The sequence below is a fragment of the Trifolium pratense genome, linkage group LG1 (assembly GCF_020283565.1).
Source record: "Trifolium pratense cultivar HEN17-A07 linkage group LG1, ARS_RC_1.1, whole genome shotgun sequence".
In the NCBI taxonomy this organism is placed as follows: Eukaryota; Viridiplantae; Streptophyta; class Magnoliopsida; order Fabales; family Fabaceae; genus Trifolium; species Trifolium pratense.
Window position 1 is genome coordinate 10,986,035 of NC_060059.1, and position 8,793 is coordinate 10,994,827.

The window sequence follows — 8,793 nt, forward strand, 5'->3', positions numbered from 1 at the left end:
ATGGTCGCGGATTACACTGGCTCTCTTGGGAACGCCTCTCGGTAAGCAAAGATTATGGAGGTATGGGCTTCAAAAACCTTCAAGCATTCAACATTGCCATGCTAGGTAAACAAGCCTGGAATTTAGTCACAAAACCAAGCAGTTTAATCACTAAACTTCTCAAAGCTAGATACTTCCCTAAATGTGATTTTTTTGACTCAAGCATTGGCCATAATCCAAGTTATGTATGGAGGAGTATATGGAGCTCTAAGTCAGTTGTCCAAGGAGGATGTAAGTGGAGCATTGGTACCGGAGAGAACATAAGTATTTGGGAGCAAAATTGGCTCAAGGAAGGCATGTCAATTCCCATACCTTCTGATATGCAGCATGTTGGTGATATTACAACAGTAAAAGATCTCATGTTGCCATACTCAAAATCATGGGACTTTGCCAAAATATGTGACATATTTGATAGTAGTATTGTCAGGAAAATTATGCAGACCCCTCTCTTTGCTTCAGTGTGTGACGACAAATTAGTGTGGAAGCTGGAACAAGATGGCAATTACTCTGTACGCAGCGCTTACAAATATTGTGTTAACATTAGAGGCAGTCACGACAGATACGGCGTTGCTGGTCATTGGAATCAGATATGGCGCGCGAAAATTCCACCAAAAGTGAAGAACCTTCTTTGGCTATAGGTCGGAACGTATTACCAACGCGCAAGAGACTAAATAGCCGCGGTGTACAATGCCCGGTGCAATGTGCTATTTGTAACGACGCAGAAGAAGACATCTTGCATGTGCTGTTTATGTGTATGACAAGTAGGCGTTGTTGGCAGCGAGCAGGGCTGTGGAATCATGTAAATGCAGGTCTGAATACTAATAATAATATTGATGATAATCTGTTCTCAGTTTTGCACAGGCTAGACAAAGATCAGCAAGAATTCTTTAGTGTGATGGTGTGGAGTATATGGAAGCGCAGAAATAATCAAGTATGGGATAATATCACCGACTCCGACCAAACTGTGGTAGAACGAGCTAGACACTTAATAACAAGCTGGCGCGATGCACAACAGATCCGCTCTCTAACCAACACTGTTCAGACAGTCCCGCAGAAAATGATTTGGGTCAAGCCAAGTCATGGAAGGTACAAGTGCAATGTAGACGCTTCTTTTTCCCTTACTCATAACAAAGTGGGTATTGGTATGTGTATAAGGGATGACCATGGAAGGTTTGTGGCTGCCAGAACACAATGGGTAGAACCTATTCTTGATGTGGAGCATGGAGAAGCCATTGGTTTGTTACAGGCTTTAAAATGGGCGGTGGACCTACAATTACACGACATAGACTTTGAGATGGATTGCAAACGGGTAGTAGATAGTCTTTATAGCAAAATAACCTATTTTTCTGATCTTGGAGCTATCTTAGGTGACTGTAGAACTATTTTAGCTTCTACTCTTGTGAACTCTCATGTTAAGTTCATCCGGAGACAAGCAAATGAAGTTGCTCATAGGCTTGCCGGGGCGGCTACATCGTTAGCTAGTTTCCATAATTTTATCGATATTCCTACATGTATTTACGATATTATTATGAATGAAATGAGATAAGCCTTTTACTGTCAAAAAAAAAAAATAGAGCAATAAAAATCATACAAGGCACATACATAAATTCAATTTTTGCAGCAAATATAATTTTTTATTAGAATTTGTCTCGCTTTGATATTATTTATATTAATAATTATTTTTCATTTTTTTTTATGTTATGCACAATTTAAGTAGAAGATAATTTTTTTTAAAAGAAAAAATTATTATAGACTCATTTTTAATATTCGAATAAGTTCTCCAAATAGCTGGGATGGGACCTATGCACCCTTATCCAAAATGTTCATTGATCAAGTTGCAGTCCAAATTAATGGTCCGCCACATTCACATGCTTTAGTTTTGGCTATATTCGTCCTCATGTGAATTGTGAAGATGGTGATATATGTAGTAAAGCTAATGGACGAAATAAAGAAAACTATAGCTAGCTGTATATATGAAATTAAAATTTTAATAATTTATCGTGTACCAAACAAATTATATTCAAAGTGTTATATATTAATAATTAATATTATAAGTGCTTACAAGTTTGAATGAAAGATGTATAATTTTCAAGAAAATAGATTGTTAAATTAGTGCTTTTATAAATTAATATAATAGAAAACATTATTCTTTTGTGAAGTTTAATCTTTAATTATATATTATTTTTGCTTAAAAAGTTTTTAGTTATGCAAAAATATGAATCCTATAATAGTGATGTGAATTAATGTGATGGTGCAGGTTAGTGACTTCTGCATATGTCCTGGATGACACGCTATTTTTGGAATGAAAATGGAAAGGAAGCTTTGGACTGTAGTTGTGAATTATGATAAGCAAAGGAAATGATTTTTGGAATGTTGTCTATTTATTTTCTTATATAAAATGGAATTGTTATCTTCTAGTTTATTATTGGTCAAAAAACTGAATGCAACAGATATATAAAGAAGTTGAGTTTGGATAAAAATCAAGGGTTTTTCAAAATTAATAATAAAGCTAAGACTCTCAAATGATAGGCAATGAGTGAGTATATAAATTTATCATGAGTGTAGGAGTTGGGGTTCGAACTCTGAGTACTTCATTTATTCACTTTAAAGTGAATTTTCTAACCACTAAATTACTTGACAAAAAAAATTGACGATATATTTAATATTAAAATAATTAATCATAAATATCAACTGATTTTTATAGTCGGTATCCTCCCTACTTATGTCATCCCCAAGAACCAAAATATCATTCCATCATGTTTGAAATGAGAGAGATTTTATCCATTGTGAGGATGAAATAAACACAAGTGGAAAGAGTATAAAAGTACTTCACCCACAACCTACTCAAATGCAACACTTTGCACTATTTTCCTACGTTCATCTAATCTAATTAAGCATGTTTAACCAAATTCAGAAGCACCTCAAAAATAAGTCAAATCCACCCAATTCAAACCCAACGTGCTTAAATTATACTCCTTCGATTTCATGTATAAATAAAAAGTAATTTTTTAAATACATTAAAAAATAATGTATTTATTTTATAATATAGACTAGTTATAACATTTTTCAATCAATTTAAAAAATTAATTTGTACTTATATATTAAACCAAAGGAGTACCATTGTACAATTAATCTTTTTTTAAAATTTTTGAAAAACATTGCTGCAAAAAATAAAAAATGAAAATAATAGAAATAGAAATCAATCTCATCAACATCCAAGTCAAAATCATTTCCCTATTATTAGAAACGTGGAAGAGTATTAAAAGGCTACTGCTACACTAAAATGTCCCAATGAAAAGTGCAAATTTGGACTTATTAATGTACCCAACAAAAACCATATCTTAAAGGATATTAGAATTTCCATCAAGCTTTTGACATATACCAAGTCTTTGTATCACATTTAATACCAAAAGCTGGAGGCGGCACTAGCAAATAAAATTTGATTTAACCCTCTAAGATTAAGACCCTTGACTTAATTTAAGCCTAGTTACTTATTTCTTGCCACCCTTATAAATTGAACCATGTTCTTGTGCTTAAAACACATCTTCAATACAAAACATCTTAAGTTCAATTTTCATTGTTATCTATCTCTTAGTCTTTTTCATAACACTTAGAAATTAATTCACATTAAGAATGGCAAATTCTCGCATTGCAAGGTTTTTCATGGAGGTGGCACCACCACAATATGTTACGGTGATGAGGCGTAGAACTTCAAAGATGATGGAAACAATTACTGAAGAGGATCATAGGGAAATTAGCTCAATTGATAGTGTAATTTCACTGCCTAAAAGTTCGTCAATAATTTCAGCTTCTTCGGTTGCTGCTTCTACATGTGCCTCATCTACCAGTACAAGTGTTAATACTAGGTACTTTTTGAAGGAAGTTCATAGAACACTCTCAAGTTTGAACAACTGAAGCACTTTGAGGCAAGAAAATGAAACAAAAAAAAAAAACAAGACAACCTTTGGTGGCTGTTTCCAAGAGTCATGTAAAGTTGCTATATTTCTTTTTGTTGGTGTTGCTGTTCTTTTTTTCTTATATTTTATTTTATGTAATCATATCCTGTTCAATGTTTTATATGAGCAAGGATAATTAAAATTAAAACTTGAGAATGTAATGTAAAATTAGGATATCCTGCATCTGTATTTTGTGCTATGATGATCTGTGAACAAAAAAACTCAAAACTGCCACATGTTTTGGCATGCATGTCAAATGTGTAATAGCCTCTTTCTTATTATGTGCCATAACATAAGATATTTTCTCTTCGGGCCCCCCATGTATCTTTTATACCCCCAATATTCCAATTTTACCCTTGATAAAAATTTCGGTTCGCAGAAACCGAAGTTTTTTCTAGTTCAAATTCACGAAAATTTTGGTTAACAGAAACCGAGTTTTTTTTCAAGGCAAAAAAAATTCGATTTGTAGAAACCGAAGTTTTTATTGAAGGGCAAAAATGTAAAATCCAGAGGGTGAAAAAGACCTATGGGGGGCCTAAAGAGAAAATATCATAACATAAGGCATCCACAAATTTCATGGATGGTCAAATCCAAGTCATATACTTCAAAATTGATAAAACTAAAATTGATGAAAAAGCTGTTATCTAAAGACAAAAATACTTGATAAAATCCTATCATTGGAACTTGGAAGCTACCTTTCACTAAACTAACCTGTGATGTGCAGTCCTATAAATAAATACTGCCAAACTGAGTATGGTTCATTGGTTCTTGAGAAAAGGAGTTGGGAGTGAAAAGAATGTTTATCCACATTAGAGAGCAGGAAAAGGGTTGAAAGGTAAAACAACAGAACTAAAAATCAGTTGACACTGTATCATGTTAGTCTCTTATCTTATGGTCACAAATACTACCAATATCATTATGCGGATCATAGTAGGTGTGCTTATATCATGTGCCGGCATTTCCACGAGCTCGGAAATCTCATCGGCTAAGGATGATTGACCAACGGCCAAGCCAACGCAATGTGCTAATGGAGACGCAATGGCGTCAAAAGACTTGTTGTTTGACCTGCAAAGCAAGGTCGCGAGTGGGGACCACAACCAAGGCGCGGAGGCATCATCTAGTGATGTCGACAGGGTCTCGCATCCATGGCAAAGCGGGAATACTGTGTTGCTTTTCTTCACCCATTTCGGCCCTATTATTTGGATAAACAACTTATTTAAGTGCTTATGGCATGAAAGCTTATGTTGGAGGATAGCTATTTGCATTTGGATGTGTATATCCAAAAGTGCTTACACAAAAACAAGTGTTTGGATGTACAATTACAAAAGCACGCATAAAATGTATTAATTTTTATTTTTTAAAAAATTACTATTCACCTTCGTATATTGAATATTGCTGGAACAAATATTCATATATTAAAAATAGTAAAAAAATCAAAAATATCATGATAGATAGAGCACAGAATGGGCAATAGAAATTCATTGATCACCATAATACAAAATTATTATTTTAAATTGTGATTAAAATTAAAAAATTCACCAATTACCCATCTTATAAATCGTTATTTAAAATTATGCATTTGATTTGTTTGTTTTGAATACGGATGGTGTGGCGGAGATAAGCGAAAAAGAAGACAATATGTGGAGGGGTATTGCGAAATGATTCGAGTGTATGGATCGAAGGATGCACAAAGTTTCCTAGGGACACTACTGTATATATGGTCAGACTATGGATTATTTTTGAAGGACTGCGACTAGTTAAATTCACTCAAATTGGTAGAGTACATCAAATTTTAATACAAATTCAATATTGCTAAAAATGAAAAGAATGAATCTGCGAACAAACTCATAACATCCAAGTTAATAGCATAAAATGGTATACTCATGCCTACAAATAATGTGATAAAATTAAAATAGCCGAAATATTTATGCCTCCAAATTTGCATCGTTAACGAACTTAATTATCGTGGAATCAATAGTTGATCGAGGTTGATTAGCCGTAATTTGATGAGCATTAGGATGTGAAAATTAGCCATAACTTTCACTTTTCGGTGGTTTTAATCGCATGTGAGAGAATAAAAAATTCCCTTGAAGATATGAATAAAATTGAAATAAGGAAAATGTTAAATAGTGTCTCTGGGACGCTAGTTATTAAGCATATAAACAAAGAAAATTCATTTTGTGCATGCAATGTAAAATATTATCTTTTAAGCATTAATTGTGTCTTTTATTTCCTGTTTTGGCATGCTTAACTAGTGCCAAGGGGCATTGTTTAACATAACCCTTTAAATAATTATCACATTCTCATTCTTACAAATAACTTTCGGGAACATGACTATCATTAACCATTTTTTTTAAAATATCCAAATAAAATGTCTATTATTATTTATTGGGAAAATTATTCTCGAGGAGTGAAATTCTGAACCGTGAAACAAACGACCCTTATGGAATAATCTCGAATGTTCCATACAAAAAGAAATAATATCAAATATGTGGAAACTAACTCGAAAATTGATCGCTCTAACAAGAATACGAACAATCAATTTCGAGCACCGAATTAAAATGGTCATTAATATTATGAAATAAAAACAAAAGAAAAAGTTATAAGAGGAAGTGAATTCTTTGATACACATACGAAGTATGAGTACTCCATTTAAGAGAGTATCAGTACTACCAGTACGTACCCGATACACGTATGGTATGCACCAAAATTATGGTAATTTTATTTATATAATTATATTAAATAAAAAGAAAGAGTCATGATCACATATCGTTCTACCATCTTCTAGCACTACCAAGTGATAACTTGCCCTGCGCTGTGGTCATCTGTTTTTAGCTTTGTGTGTCATGCGTTTCTTTTTGCTCAATTTTGATTTTTGTGTTTTTTTATTTATTTATTTATTTAGTTCATCATATACACACCGTCATGAAATTCAACGATAAATTTAAATTCTATTTTTTTTTCTTTTTCTTTTTTTAAAGCTTCAAATATCATTGACCCCATGAGCTTAGCTCAATTGGTTGGGACATCAGCATTTTATATGCAGGAGCCAGGGTTCGAACCCTGGACACTCCACTTATCCATCTTTAAAAGGTGGAATTTCAAGCCACTAGGCTACCTGACAAAAAAAAAATAAAAATAAAAATAAAAAGTTGGATACAAAAGAGGGACCAAGCCTAAACACTCAATAAAGGAAATAAAACAACTAGCTAACAATATCTAAAATAAGAAAAACCTAACCTATTTCTAGTTAAATCTTCCCTAATTTCAACCGGAGTAGATGTCCACCATGTGAAATCTTGCAAAGATAACCCAAGATTAGCAAGCTTGTCTGCACAATGATTGCCCTCCCTATAGATGTGAGATATAATGAAGCTCATATTTCTAGTCATGTATATACAATTCATCCATCTGTTCTTTAGTTTCTAAGGAATGATATTCGGAGATTTAAAGGCCAAGGAGACTAGTTTAGAATCACTTTCTATCCAAAGATGAGACCAATTATGAGCATATGCATCCTCAATAGCAAGAATGACCCACATTGCTTCCGCGAACAAAGCATTAGCCAACCTCAAATGCTTGTTAAACCAAGAATGTGCTAAATTGTACAACTCAAAATAACTTGTTAAACCATGAATGTGGATAATATTCTGCAAATCTTGGAAGAAAAGCTTCCCTTTGTAGAGATAATTGAAGACCTGCCACAATCCTTACCAAAGACATCCATAAAAATGGAGCAGCACAGAAGGCATATAAAAACACAGACATAGCTCTTTTAAATGGTTGTCTGATTCATGAAAACATCGTTTTGCTAGTCAAGTGAACTGTGAAAGTAATGATAGACAGAGCTGATACCTATTCAAAGTGGAATTTATGTTTTTATGCTAATGCTGGAAGATGGGAAGAGGTAAATGTGGCTAAAAAACTGGTCACAGTTCAGTTGAAATGAAGCTGTTATTAAGTTCTTGACCATCTCAAGATTCATTTGTTGTTCTTGACTCCACACTATACATATTGGCCGAGCCACACACAAGAACACAACACAGGCAAAAAAGAAACAACAGGAACACGGCCGAAGAACAAAAAACGCAAAAAACAAGCAGCAAAAACACCAACACAAGGCCTGTAGATCGAGAAAACACGCCACCAAGCGTGAGATCAGAACCAAATCGAAGCTAAATCGAAACATTTTGGTAGATAAGAACCAAATTGAAGTGTTTTCGATAGACCGAAACCGAATCGAATCGAAGCATTTTTGGTAGATAAGAACCGAATCGAAGCGTTTTCGGTAGATAGAAATCGGATCTAAGGAAGATCGGATCTAAGGAAGATGAACAACAACAATAACAACTATAGTAGGGTGAACAACAACAATCAAGGATAAAAATAAATTGATTTTGTTTGCAGGGTGATGAACAACAACAACTCTATTTTGTTTGCAAGGAATTGATTTCTGTGTTTAGCGTTTTCGGTATCTATGTACCGAAATTATGCGGTTTTGGGTTGTACAACCTGAATTCAAGTTATTGGGGGGCCTGAGGGAAAATCCAGGGTTATTTTGGGATTTTTGGGGGGCTTAAGGCAATCTACGTGGTTCTAAAGATCAATTTTCATATATAAATTCATGCAATACAGAAGCATTTAACTTAAGTATGTATGAGCCATTAAGATATATATATTTCTTGTGAAACAAAACTTATAAGTATCATATCTTTTTGGAACTCACATTTTAATGTAGACCATAGTTATTATTATTAACTATTAAGATAGACCTTATTCGTTATTAACATTTCTTGCG